At 37.2% G+C, this 13,916-nt stretch overlaps 2 protein-coding genes across 6 annotated transcripts in view; both read left to right on the top strand.

Annotated features, from left to right (window-relative positions):
* Window positions 1–13,916, top strand: part of LOC127788904 (ubiquitin C-terminal hydrolase 12-like) — a 74,645-nt gene that overhangs the window by 6,520 nt on the left and 54,209 nt on the right. The window lies entirely within an intron of this gene.
* The window catches only part of LOC127788937 (uncharacterized), an 88,001-nt gene continuing 86,949 nt past the window's right edge, over window positions 12,865–13,916 (top strand). The window contains exon 1 of the mRNA XM_052317662.1: window positions 12,865–13,207. The gene's annotated coding sequence lies outside the window, so the exon portion shown is untranslated. The remainder of the gene's footprint in view (window positions 13,208–13,916) is intronic.

Below are 13,916 nucleotides of genomic sequence, written 5' to 3'. Positions count from 1 at the left end.
TTAAAAATATTTATAATATTGTTTTTGATTAATTCTTCAATTAAACCCTCAATCAATCAAAAATAAATATTATTTTTGAAGAATATGAATACACAACTTGAACTATTAATTAAGTCATAGAAAATTATTCATTTGTATAAAATAAAAATAATTTGCATTTAGTACTTATTATTCCAAAGCAATTGGAGACCTCCTATAAAGTATTTTAAATTTTTTTACTATCAATTAAATAAATATTAATAATAGAAATTTTGAATAAATAATTTAAATTATTAATTATGTCATTTATAGATATTTAATTTCTCAATGAATTAAAAATAAATATTTCTTTTATAAATATTATTAATCAAAAATATTTATAATATTATTTTTTATTAACTCCTCAATTATTAAAAAATAAATATTAATGCATGGATTTTTCAATGTTAATTAAGATTTAACGTATCACATTTGCAAAACTATAGAAGAAAATTAATACATAGTGAAAGAAAAATAAGTCAAAATTCATATTTTCAAAATTTTGTTATCACTGTAAAAATTAAATTTCAAGATCAGAAATTAAAAATTTTGAGTAAATTTTTAATTTCTATTAAAAAATCCATACTTTTTCACATTTAGGAGTTTTAATTTATATTTATAATTTATAAATAAATATATAATATAATAAATAATTTTATTTTAATAATTAATCAATCACTACCTTTAATTTATTGTAAGATTAATGCATGAGTTTTTTAATACTAATTAAGATTTAAGATATTATATTTTTAAGAGTAAATATATAATTTTTTTAATATTAATTAAAATTTAATTTTTAAATTTATTATAATTATACCACCCGTGCATCGCACGGGTGAACACTAATTTTAAACTAAAAGGCTTTCCTTCGTTTGGAAGTCTGGGTTGAACGGACGGGTGGGTGGGTTTTTAGTCTTCTTCCACATCTATACATCATCTCACTATTTAGCTAAAATATTTGATCCTCAATTATATATTAGATGGGTAAATAACCTCATTATTATGTCATAATTAAAGAAACACAATATATTATTTTAAAAAATCGACTGACTCATCGTGTAAGAAAAGAGAAACTGGAGGCTCCTTTGCCACTTCAATATTTGTAAACAAACAGAGACTCTTAGAGATCTTCAAGGGAGTGCCATTTTGGAGTGCTAAATTACTTATTTATAACTTTGAATAGTGTTATAGTACTTCTAAAAAATAAATCTGCTCCAATGGCAAGTGTCAAAATAGAGATATCATTAATATTTTAATATTTTTTATTAAATTTTAAATTCAAATAATTAATATTTTATAATAAAAGTTGAAATAGACCAATTAAAAATGACGATTAGAGTTTACATCTTTTCCTTTTTCTCTCTCCAAATATTGTAAAAATGGCACCTCAAAAGAGTTATTGCCATTTTACAACCCCATATCTCACCCCATTGGAGTGGTTAATTTTTAATCCGGGGTGTCATTTTGGCGGTTATGAAAATGGCACCCCAAATGCCACTCCCCATTAAAGATGCTCTTAGGCTATCTCCAATAGTGTTATTTTCAACTCGCCAAAGCTATTTGTGGCCAGAATCTTCCAGAAAATGAGCTCCAGCAAAGCTCGTTATTGCTATTTTTGCTCGCTAAATTTTTGACAACCTTGAAATACTTCGTCAATGTTGGCGATTGAATTTTTCTTCCTATCTCCTCCTCACCCCCCAACTGCTCAAGGCGAGAAGAGAGAACCAGACGCGGGAAGGGTGAAGATGAGTTGCAGGGTAGCGGCGCTAGCAGTAGATTCGGCGGCACACACCAGATCCGACGGCCACAAACAATAGCAGCAGCAACGAGCATCGGCGACACTAGCAAATCCGACGGAATAGCAATAGTAACTTGCAGCGTCTTCCCTGCAATAGATTTGGCGGAACAAAAACAGCAACAGCAACCAGCAGTGTCTTCCCTGCAACAGATTCGGCGGAACAGCAACAACAACGAGCAGCGTCTTCCCTCCATGAGTCTTCTTCAGCAGTTTTCTCAGCAAATCTTCTTCAACGGCTTCCTCGGCAAATCTGTTTCTGTAAATTTCATTTTAATTAACTCTTGCTACAGCGCAACCTATTTAGTTTCCTAATTTAATATTCTTTTCCCTACTTACTTTTTTAGAATGTTCTGTTGGTCTTACCTTTTTCATTCTTTAGAATCAATACTTGATATTTTTTTTTGTTCTAAATTGGAAGTAAGAATTGCCATGACAGATTTTCTTCTAAATTGTTGAAGCGTTAGAATAAAAGTATCATATAGAGCTTGAGATTAAAGGATAAGGAAGGGATCCATAAAATTGAAGACAATTAGTGTAATTTTTTTTTTTTTTTACTTCTATAAGTTGGCTACACTATGTGATAATCTTTGTATAATTTTTCCCAAGTTGAATTTTCTGTGTTAATTAAATTGCTTGGTGTTTGTTAGATCATGTTTTGTTTGGAGGCAGAAAAGAAGTGGAATTTGTATTCTAATTTTGCTTAATTAGGTTAATCTCCTATTAGTAGCATTATTGGGGGAGGTTAAGCCCTTGCCCCCTGAAGCGTGAGGTGCTAAGAGGAAGGCAGCCTAGTGCTGCCTCAATTCCTCACCTCCCCATGAGGCAGCTGCACCCAACATGCACACTTGTCCAATAAAATAGCTATCATGATTGAAAAACAATGTTGATAGATGAGAGAATTATGAGATTGTAAACTAGAAATTGTTAATCGATTTTAATCAATGCCCAATTTTAATCAAACCTTCTGTTATCTAATTGAATTCCTTAAATATTAATTTTTGTTTCAGGTTGACCAATTGCATTTTGTTTGCTATGGAAAGGGATAATAATGAAAATTACTACATAAATTTGCTCAATCATGACCAGAATATTGTAGATGAATATGCAAATGTGGCAACCACTTCATCCCTACCTGATTCATCCGAAGTCAACACTAAAAGAAAGGTACGAACAAAAAATTTCTCAACGCAAGAGGATTGCATGCTCGTGTCAGCATGGCTAAATATTAGTACGGATGCTGCACATGGTAACGATCAAACTAAACAAAGATATTGGGAAAGGGTTCATGCCTATTTCCATCAGTACAAAGAGTTTGAATCTGATCGAAATTCTAATTTGCTGATGCATCGTTGGTCTACAATCCAACTTGCTGTAAGTAAATTTCAAAGATATTATAACCAAATAGATGGCAAAAATCAAAGTAGAACAAGAGAAGGTAACCTCCATCATTATTCTTTTATTGCTAATTATTAATATCATGTTGATAGTCATAGTTATTGACATTATTTTTAATTTATTAGATTTCTCAAGCAATAGAGATGTACAAGAGCCTACAAAAGTCTACTTTCACATTTCTACATTGTTGGCATGAGTTGCGATATACACAAAAATTTTCTTCGAGTTCATCGAAGAAAAAATCTAAAAGTTCTCGACATGCAAGTCCAGCAACATCATCACCATCTACTTTCGATTCAGTGAACTTGGATGATATTGATGTCCGACATAGCGACCCTTCATTGGAACGACCAATGGGAAGAGATGCTATAAAAGAACGTGGGCGAGACAATAAATCCAAGGTAACAGACTCTTCTATTGGGGAACTAGCAAACGTGTTGAAAGAAATTACTGAAAAGAGAACACAATCCCAAATGTTATTAATTGAACAAGCGAATGAGATGTTAAAGTTGGAAAGAGATAGGGTTGAACTAGAAAGAAAAAGGGAAGAACGTGAGCAACAACTTTATGAAGAAAGAATTATTGGGATTGATACTAGCAATATGGATGAACTTCAAGTTGAATATTACAAAGCTCTCAAAGTTGAAATTATTCAGAAAAAGCGAAATGCAAGGTTGCATCCAGATTTGTAATTGGAGTTGGATTAATGTATGTATAATTTCCTTTTATTAATGTATGGAGTTGGGATTAGGTGAAGTTGATGAACATCTAACTTGATGGCTATTTCTCACAGATGTTGACTCAAAACTGATAATTTTTTATTAATGCAATAGAAAACAAGTACATTAATTTATTTCAATTCTATTGTTTACCATACAGTTTCCACAAATGCTCCACAAGATCATTTTTTAGTTGCATATGAGCTTGGCTATCTCGAATTTGATGGTGAACCTGTATGAAATCCATAATTTCATTTGTGCGATTGCGAGACAATTCAATTGTTGGAGTGCCAGTAACTGTATCATATTCGGAATCCACACCCTCATGAACTGTACCACGTTCATATTCAACTATCATATTGTGCAAGATTATACAGGTCGTCACTATTTCTTTGAGTGTTTGAACGTCCCAAAAATGTCCCGGTCCACGTACTATTGCAAATTGTGATTGTAGGACTCCAAATGATCTTTCGATATCCTTTCTAACAGACTCTTGTTGTGCAGCAAAAAATTTCGCCTTATTCCCTTGATGAAATGGAATGGTTTTAACAAAAGTAGACCACGAGGGATATATACCATCGGCAAGATAATATCCCATGGTATATTCTATTAGAACGGGTAGGTGCTATGGTACACACCAAGAGGGGGGGTGAATTGGTTATTTTAAAAATTTAATTGATAGAACTTAAAATAAAAACTTTTTGATACAGATTGATGTTTTAGAGTTTTAAAACGTAAACCATAAAAATGACAAATGAACAAAGATAAATATGAGAACCGAGTGAGTAATAAAGAAATGCTTGGAAAGATAAATATATCAAAGAACACAAGCATAAGAAAACACAAGGATTTATAGTGGTTCGGCTTAACCAAGCCTAATCCACTACCTTAGCTCCTCACTAAGGATTTTTCAAACCATCCACTAAAACCCTCTACTTAAACCAAATTAGTCTTGTAGTCCAAGACTAGGAATTACAACCTCTTGCTTATACAAGCAAGCCCTCTAGCACCTAGCTAGGAATTACAGCCACTTGCTTTAACGAGCAAGTCTTCTAGCACAAAGCTAGGAAAATAAGAGTGATACAAATGTAAACAAGATGCTAAGAGTTGGCACTCTTAGTTACAAGTTCTCTCACAATAAAAACAAGGCTTGAATGAATTACTACAAGTTAAAATCAAAGCCTTGAAGAGAGAAAAAATTGAAGCACAATCAGTGTAAATACAAACGAGAGTAACAGTAAGCTCAAATTAATTCATTCCCGTCCATTAGCCTTCTCTTGATCTCCTTGATATGTATATATAAGTGTCCCACAAAGTTGAAGAGAAATATAGCCGTTTGGAGCCGTTGGGATTTAAAAAAAATAGCCGTTGGAAGCTTTCTGCGAAACACATAGTCGATAAAGAAAATAGGTTAGTCGACTATTTTATCAAATAAAACTAGCCATAGTCGACAGACAGAAAAGCATAGTCGACTATCTTATAACACAAAAAATCCCATAGTCGACAGATCATTTTACATAGTCGACAAATGAAATAGCATAGTCGACTATCCTTTCACAATAGTCGACAGACGCAAAAATAGTCGACAGATGCAAGATATAGTCGACAGACTGAACAAGCATAGTCGACTATCCTTATGCATAGTCGACAGCACTAAATAACATAGTCGACTATCTTCTTGGAAAAACTGGGAACTTGACAAATAACATGAGAAGCACACTTGATTAATACAAAACATCACCACATATTTACCTTTCATTTACTTTAATACATAAATGTAAATAAGAAAGTACCCCCCATTTGGATTCAATAAAAATATCAAAAAAATCAAAATCCTTAAGAATAAAAAAGTAGAATTTGGATTTTAGTAGGAACTTAGGATTTTGCCATTTTACCACCTTCAAGATATACACTTTTCATTTCTTGAAAAATTTGTTAAAAATCATTTTATCACTAATGAATGTTAGTTATTGAATTACCGGGAGTTAATTTTCTAAAAAGAAAACATTTTCATATATGTCTCCTTATAAGGTGCTAGTTTTCCAGACTTAGAAAAATATTGAAACGATATCAAAATGAGTTTCAAGACATGATGCATGAACTAAAGGATTTTTTATACGATTAAGTTTCAAGCCAAAACCTTTCATGCATGTTTCAAAATATGAAAAACTTAAATTGAAAACCTTTCATTTGAATTTCTAGTTGGTCTTTTGCCTTAGAACAATTTTAGCTCTATGTTGACCAACGACTTCAAAGCTAATTCGAAAAACATTTTAGGAGATTTTATCATAATACATGTTTATTCACATCTCCATGTATAAGAATATAAATCATTTGGTTTTCATTTTAACAAAGTATTTGAAATTGATTTTTGTTGAAAACCATAAACTTGACTCATGACTTGGGGATAAAACACGATATTGTTTTTCATCATCAAAACTAAACACAAGGGTAGAATATCATATTCATGTCCATTGATAGTGTATTTTACTTCAGGACCGCGACCTTCTACCAATTCTGAGAATACAAGGGATCTATCTAACACATTAATGTCGTTCAATGATCCCGGTAATCCAAAAAAAGCATGCCATGTCCATAGATCATATGAAGCTATTGCTTCTAAAATAATGGTTGGTTCACGGGCATGACCTGTATACATTCCATGCCATGCAATTGGGCAATTGGCCCATTTCCAATGCATACAATCGATGCTGCCCAACATTCCTAGAAACTCGCGTTGCTCAGCCACGGTCATCAACCTTGCAATATCAATACTATTTGGTCGCCTCAAATATTGCTCGCCAAATACCTCAACCACTGCTTTCACGAACCTTTTCAAACTCTCTACTGTTGTACTTTTGCCAATCCTAACATATTCATCCACAACATCTGTAGGTGATCCATATGCAAGCATCCTTAATGCAGTTGTAATTTTTTGGAGTAATGATAATCCAAGAACTCTTGCAACATTATATCTTTGAACAAAGTATGAATCATGTGATTCAATTGCTACTTGAATTCGTAGTGATATACCCAACAAATATCGGAAAGTAAATGCAGATTAAATGCCAGAGGAAAAGGAAAAATTAAAAGAAAAATTTGGAGAAGCAAGTGAAGGCGAGACCCACCCGATTTTGGTGGTGAAAATCGAGTGAGTCTCGATTCCTTTGAACCGAGTCAGTCCAACTCGGTTCTTAGCCCCGTGCAATCTCAAAATCCCAAGTAGAATATGCTCAGAATATGCCATCCAGTAAGCTCCAGATGGTTGCCACACATCCTCTCGGGAAGCCCGGGATGATTACCACGTGTCCCTCACTCCCTCCTCTATAAATAGAAGGCTTGCCTCTTCATTGGAGGGAGGATTCATTTTTTGGAGGGAGAAGGTGTCAATTTTGCTCTCAAGCATTTAAAGGGCAGTCGATTTTTTTGGGGCAGTTGGTTTTTTGGAGGCACTCGGTTCTCAAAGGCAATCAATTCTTTGGGCAATCGGTTATTACTATAGGGTTAGTTCTTTGGGCAATCGGTTATTGGAACAGTGCTGGTTCTTTGGGCAATTGGTTCTTTGGGCAATCAGTTCTTTAGGCAATCGGTTATTGCTACAGTGTCGGTTCTCAAGGGCAATCTGTTCTTTGGGCAATCAGTTATTGTTACAGGATCGGTTCTTTGGGCAATCGGTTTTTTGGGCAATCAGTTATTGCTACAGTGTCGGTTCTCAAGGGTAATCAGTTCTTTGGGCAATCGGTTATTGCTACAGTGTCAGTTCTCAATGTCAGTCGTTACTCAAGGCCAATCAGTTCTAAGGAAGACCCAGTCGGTTCTTAGGCCAGTCGGTTTTAATCAAGACTCTATCGGTTCTAATGAAAACCCACTCGAATCTTGGGCCAATCGGTTTTAACCAAGACCCAATCGGTTATAATCAGCAGCAAGTCGGTTCTTCAACCAGTCGGTTATAATCAGTAGCTAGTCAGTTCTTCAGGCGCCAGTCGGTTATAATCAGTAGCTAGTCAATTACAATCAACAGTCAGTCGGTTATAATCAGCAGCCAGTCGGTTCATCAGCCAATCGGTTATAACCAGCACATAGTCGGTTATATGAACATTACTATTCATGAAAAAGCAATTATCCACTCGTAACTATTTATCAGCATAAACATGAACATTTATGCACATATCAGTAATGTCATGCATAATATTTGCAACATGCATTGAACATATTTCTCAGAATATTGTCTGACTTGGCCGTCGGAGGGCCCGTGCGGGGAATCCCCCCGTGTGGCCTTCTAATTGTTGCTGTGCTCACAAGCTAAATTCTGGACAGGTTTTCAGTTAACCTTGGAAAACTAATCTATTGAAGGCCCCATCAGGGCTCCATACCACTTATCACATGAAGACCTTTTCAGGTATCTCCCAAAGAAGATTCTGAAGACTATTCCAGGTCCAAACCTTGTTGAATTTTAACTCCAGCCCAATCCGGATCTGTTAAAGCCTCACCAATGACACCCTGAACCCTTGACATTGATGGATACTTTTGCTCAGGTTGATCCCTAGATAAATAAATATTATTGTTGTAACTTGGTCACAACACGTAGAAATAATGATTGACGCATACAAAACCTTCTAAATAAATGTGGTGGATATGTAGGAGAATCACCAAAATAATCACGATAAAGCCTCTCATGAACTTCAACTCTATTGCGATTGATGACACGGCGGTTCATCACGGATCCATGACGACGTGATATAGAGCCGTGATCCCCAGATTGAATATGGTGTTCAACTAATGCTGTAACAATAGCCTCTTCTTCTTCATCGTCTTGAACTTCTTCATGGATCATTTGGAAGAACATACGGTTGATGTTGGATATGGTGGTTAATGTGAGTTGGTGTTTTAGATTTGTGGGTTGTAAATTGTTTAACCAAATGGATCATTTATTTATAAACTGTAAGAATATGGCTGTTGGAATATGACCGTTGTTGGAATTTTAATTTTATCATACTAAAATCTTAATTTTGTTATTAAATTATATTTTGTTAAATAATTATTTTTTATAAATTTAGTAAATTGATTTTAAAAATATATTAAATATTATTAATATTTAATATCATAATATTTATTATTAAATTATAAAATAAATAATAAAATTTTATAGTAGTTAAACATTTATGTAAGGTAAAATAAATAAAATTGAAGTTTATTGATAAAGAAATGAAATAGGGAGTTAAATAGAGAAGATAATAGAGAGTGTTGCTGGAGCTAAGGGTGTTCACGGTGGGATTTGGGCAGTTTAGAGTATTTTTAACATGCCAAACCGCACATGCGGTTTGGCATTAAACCAAACCGCATGGTTTGTTTTGGTTCACAAAAATCGCACCAAATCGTACCGCAATTTGCGGTGTGGTCTAGTGCGATTTTCGTGGTCTGATGTAATATTGATCAAAAGCAAGCAACGACCACATATCTAAACCAAATCCATAGAATAGTCCTAAAGCCTGAAACTCAAAACCCAATAGAGCACTAAAGGAGATAACTTACAGTGGTAGTGAGTGAGAACGAGCGCGAGAGAGAAGTAGGGGTGTTGGGCAGCTCGCACAATAGTGACCGCCGACCACCGAGTGAAATGCAAGGAGCCATCGACCATCGGCTACAGCGTTATGGATGGCGATAGTATGGGGCAGTAAAGATATCGGCGGTGGAGCTCACGACGATGGGAGGCAGTTGCAGCGATGGAAGAGAGGCTATGGGAGCAAAAAGCGAGAGAGAGATAATGTGAGAGAGAGAGAGAGAAATGAGAAATAGAGGTATCAGTTGTGTCGGGCAGAGAGAGTGTGAGAGAGAATTGTGGGACAGAGAGGTTGTGGGAGCAGAGAGAGAGAATGTGTGTGAGAGAGAGATGGAGGCGTTAGTGTGTCACTCGTGTTGCAGGAGAGAGAGAATGTGTAATACCTGGTATTACATGATATTGAAAATAAATAATTTTTGATTATTTTGAAAGGATCTCGGGTGGTTCGGGAAGTCCAAAGGTCGGTTTCGAGAAATTAATTAATAAAAATTGTCGAATTGATGGCTGGGAATGCCTCGGGACTTGGATGTCCAGGGAAGATTGCAAGAGATTGATGAGAGTCTCGAGATGAGGATAGTAATGCTGGAAGCGGTCTGACCGGAAATAATTTTTGAAATAAATTCTGTATAAACCCGAGTGGGTGCAAATATCGAATAGTCAAATGGGACCTCCTGGAAGCTGAGCGGACCCTAGGGGTGGTTCGATTTTCTGAGTAAGGCAACCCTTAAGTGTTTTCGGGTCGAATAAAGGTCTCATGCAGCCGTAGGGACAAGGTCGGTATTCCTAAGTAGCGGTCAGTTCTTAATTTTGATAAATCGAGTTTTGGTGTAGCTTGGTGGTATAATTTAAAGTCTTGGAAGGGTCCAAGAGCAATTATAGAAAATCCCTAAATGTAATTATTATATTCCTCGACTGGAATTATGGTAAAAATAGGGGGATTAAAAATTGTATTTATGTATATATATATATATATATATACCGTGTGAGGAAGCTTCTTGAAGCTTCCTAGTGAATGTCTCTGTAAATTTGAAATGAGAGGGCAGACCATCCGAGAGATGGCATGGCCGAGAGAGGCATCGCGCGCAAGAGAGAGGGAGTCCGCGAGAGAGAGCATTGTGAGAAAGAGTGAAGTTCGGCCATGGCAGTAGCTGCCATGGCCGACGATTGAAGCAAGCAGCAATGGCGATTGAGGTAGCGTCGGGTGGAGCTGGTCCAGCAAGCTCTGCAGCTGGCTCGCGATGGCGCCGGTGGTGATCAGCAAGGTCCTCGCGACGGAAGGCAGAACGGTTGAGGCGGCTAGGAGCTCTATGGTCGGCTATGGCAGCCGGCAGTTGTAGCGTAGAGGAAGCTTGGTCGTGGTGGCTGCTCACTCTGATGGCAGCGGCTGGTGGCGGCGACGATGTGGTCGGGAAGGCTGGCGGTGCTGGAGGCAGGCCTCGGCGGCGAGCGGCAATGGCCGGTGGTCAGCGCTGAGAAAGATGAAGAGAAGGCACACGTAGGGGAGAAGGCGCGAGAGGTAGGAGGAGATGAACAGTAGAAAAGAAAAAGAAAAACAAAAGAAAAAGAAATAAAAGAAAGGGAAATAAAGGAGAAAAAAATAAAGAAAAAATAGTCAAAAATTTCAGAAAAATTAGGGAAAGTTTTGGAAATTAATTTGGGGCCCGAGGAGCGTGCTGGAGGCTGAAAATGAGATTTGGGCTCAAGATTTATAGCCAAGAAATCAATGCCGGGTAAGTGTTTTCCCGATGTCTTCTCTAGAATTAATCAAGGTAAATTGAGTTAATTCTTTCCTAATTATTTTCATTAAATGAGATAATAAATTGTGTAGTATTGGTTGGATTGAATCCTCGGGTAGGGTTGATTGGAAGTTGTTGTCGGGTGAGTTTTGCGATGTGTGGCGAAGTTGAGGGCATTGGTTGAATGCCGGATGTTAATGTTTGGTTGGATTTTTGTGTGTTTGACTCTAGGTTCGACTGGGAAGGCAGTGATCCTAGAAGAGCTCGGAGTTCTGGCTGGCGTTCTCGCCAAGGCAAAGATGAAGCTTCGAGCCAGGTAAGGGATGGCCCCATGTGGAGGTGGCCTTATAAGTTGGTAAATGTGTTTGATAATGTTTTTATGTAGTATTTGCATGTAGTGGTTGTTACTTGTGTGATGCAAGATCTAGTGGACCAATGGCCATATGAAGGACTAGTGTTGTGGGGGCCGATAGGTTGATGCCTCGAACCTTGGTGGGTTTGTGAGGATGTGTGAGCCTAGCCTCATTTGCATGCGTTTGACATACATAAATATGGTTATATTCATATTTACATGCATTGCACCCTTACTGAGTCTTTATGACTCATGAGATTTTACCTCATGTGTAGATTATGCGAGTCCAGATGCAAGCAGGGATGGTGCCGGAACGCTATCGTGGCAATTAGCTTGTTGCTTGAGATGTGTTATTGTGTACTCTCATGTATTTTCATATATGTATTTATGTAATTAAATGTAAGCGATATTGAGCATTAGAGATATTTAGTTGTTGTAATCATAATGTTGTGATAGACGATTGTGAGTCTACGTGTTGTGGATGTAGTTTTAGTTGTTGAAGCCAAGTTCGGACCAAGTAAAGACCAGCGAAGTATGTTCTCATAAATCCCCAATACTCAGCGAAGTGTTGTTATACTAGTTTTGTGCCTAGGTCACATCTGGCTTGCTATGAGGCGAGTTGAAGAGAGGTGAAGCTCACTCGAGTTTCGGGTCTCGATCCGCTGAATTTTCTTGTTTAAGTTGGGACCTATTCCTGAGTAGAGCGAAGGGAAAGACGAAGTCTAATTCCCACATAGGGCGTTTCCTATTAAAACATAATTCAACCCTTTAGTTGTGATTCGTCGGGTGAGTAATCCGATCGATTATTTATCGGTGGCGCCCATAAATGAGAACGGATCGTTACAAAAGGGTTGAGTCAAAATGGCATTGGCATTGGCAATTCACAGCTTTAATTAATGCAAAGGAGATAAATGACATTGGCATGCGTGCAAGTATCTTTAATTAATGCTAACGACGGTTTTTTATTAATTTAATAATAACTTATATAATTATAATATTTATTATACACGAAAATATGAAGAATCGGACCACCAAGGGCTCAAATTGTGTAAACCACGGTTTGAGCATACAGCAAATTGTTTTCGACTGCTCTGATGAAAAAATCGACCGGTTCGATGCGATCCGGTTTGGTCTGGCTGATTTTCGTGATGTGTCAATTTTTTTTGCACATCTCTAGTTAGAGCAGACACAATTTTTTAGATAAAATTAAAATAAGAAATAAATTATTTATAATATAATAGAAAATTGAATGAGGAGGCTTGCTCGAGATAGTCTTAGGAGGAGAGTGTAAGGCCCGATTTCTGGCCTTATCATCGAGAAGGCCTGAGGAGCCGAGCCCATGTGCAAAAGGAGCCCTAGGGCTTCAAGCTCCCTTCCTCTTAGGCTCTTCCACAGCCGCTAATTCCTTCCTTCGAGGCGTCGATCAACCTTCCACCTTTTCATCCCCCATTCACGAATCGGGAATCTCGTACCTTTTCTTCCATGGCAGCAACGTCGTCCCCTCTTGCAAGATTTATTCAGCAAAACCGACTCCCTCTTCTCGCTCTTTCTCTTGCGCTATCTTCTGCCCTCTCTCTCTCTCTCGCTCGACTTCTTCTTCTGAGTGCTGTGGGTGGCCGGAAATCGCAGGTAAGAAAGTAGCCCTGTGCCGTCATTCCGGTGATTTTGATTCTGTGTGGGGTTGCGCCATGGCCAAGATTGATGGTATCTTGGTTCGTGGCTTCGAATCCCCTTTGCCTTCCCTCGGTTCGGTCTTGTCTTCTCGGACGCCATGTCCGATCTTGCTTCTTCTTCTGCTTCCTCTGCGTCGTCTTCTTCTTCTGCTTCTTTTGCGTCGGCTTCTTCTTCTTCTTCTTCGCGATGAACCCTAGCCCCAAACAGCAAGATGGCCGTGGCTTGGCGGCCTCCGACGAGAGTGGTCGGAAGCCAAGCCACCGCCGCTTGCTGACACTCCCTTCCCCAACCCCCTCACGCGCACAGCCTGGCAGCCAAATTTCCAAACCCTAAAAATTAATTTTGAGTGTTTGGTTGGTTGGTGCAAGCCTAATCCAATCCATGTATAAGCTGCACCTGATTGCTCCAAATTATTCCAGAATTAATTTAATATCTAAATTGATAAAAAATAATTGAGATAATCAATTTCAATGATTATCTAATTCTTGATTTAATACAATCCATATTTATTTAATGTCCAAATAAAGGTAATTGAAATAGGCAATTTCAATGCTTATTATTTAATACATAATATTAAAACTATCTTATGATACAAATTTATTCCTACTTATGTCAAATTTGTCTGAACAAGCATCTAAGGAGGAGGGGAGGGGGGATATGTCCC

The sequence above is a fragment of the Diospyros lotus genome, chromosome 1 (genome assembly GCF_014633365.1).
Source record: "Diospyros lotus cultivar Yz01 chromosome 1, ASM1463336v1, whole genome shotgun sequence".
NCBI classification, from domain to species: Eukaryota; Viridiplantae; Streptophyta; class Magnoliopsida; order Ericales; family Ebenaceae; genus Diospyros; species Diospyros lotus.
The sequence above is the reverse complement of the archived record's forward strand: the minus strand, read 5'-3'. Positions and strand labels throughout refer to the sequence as shown.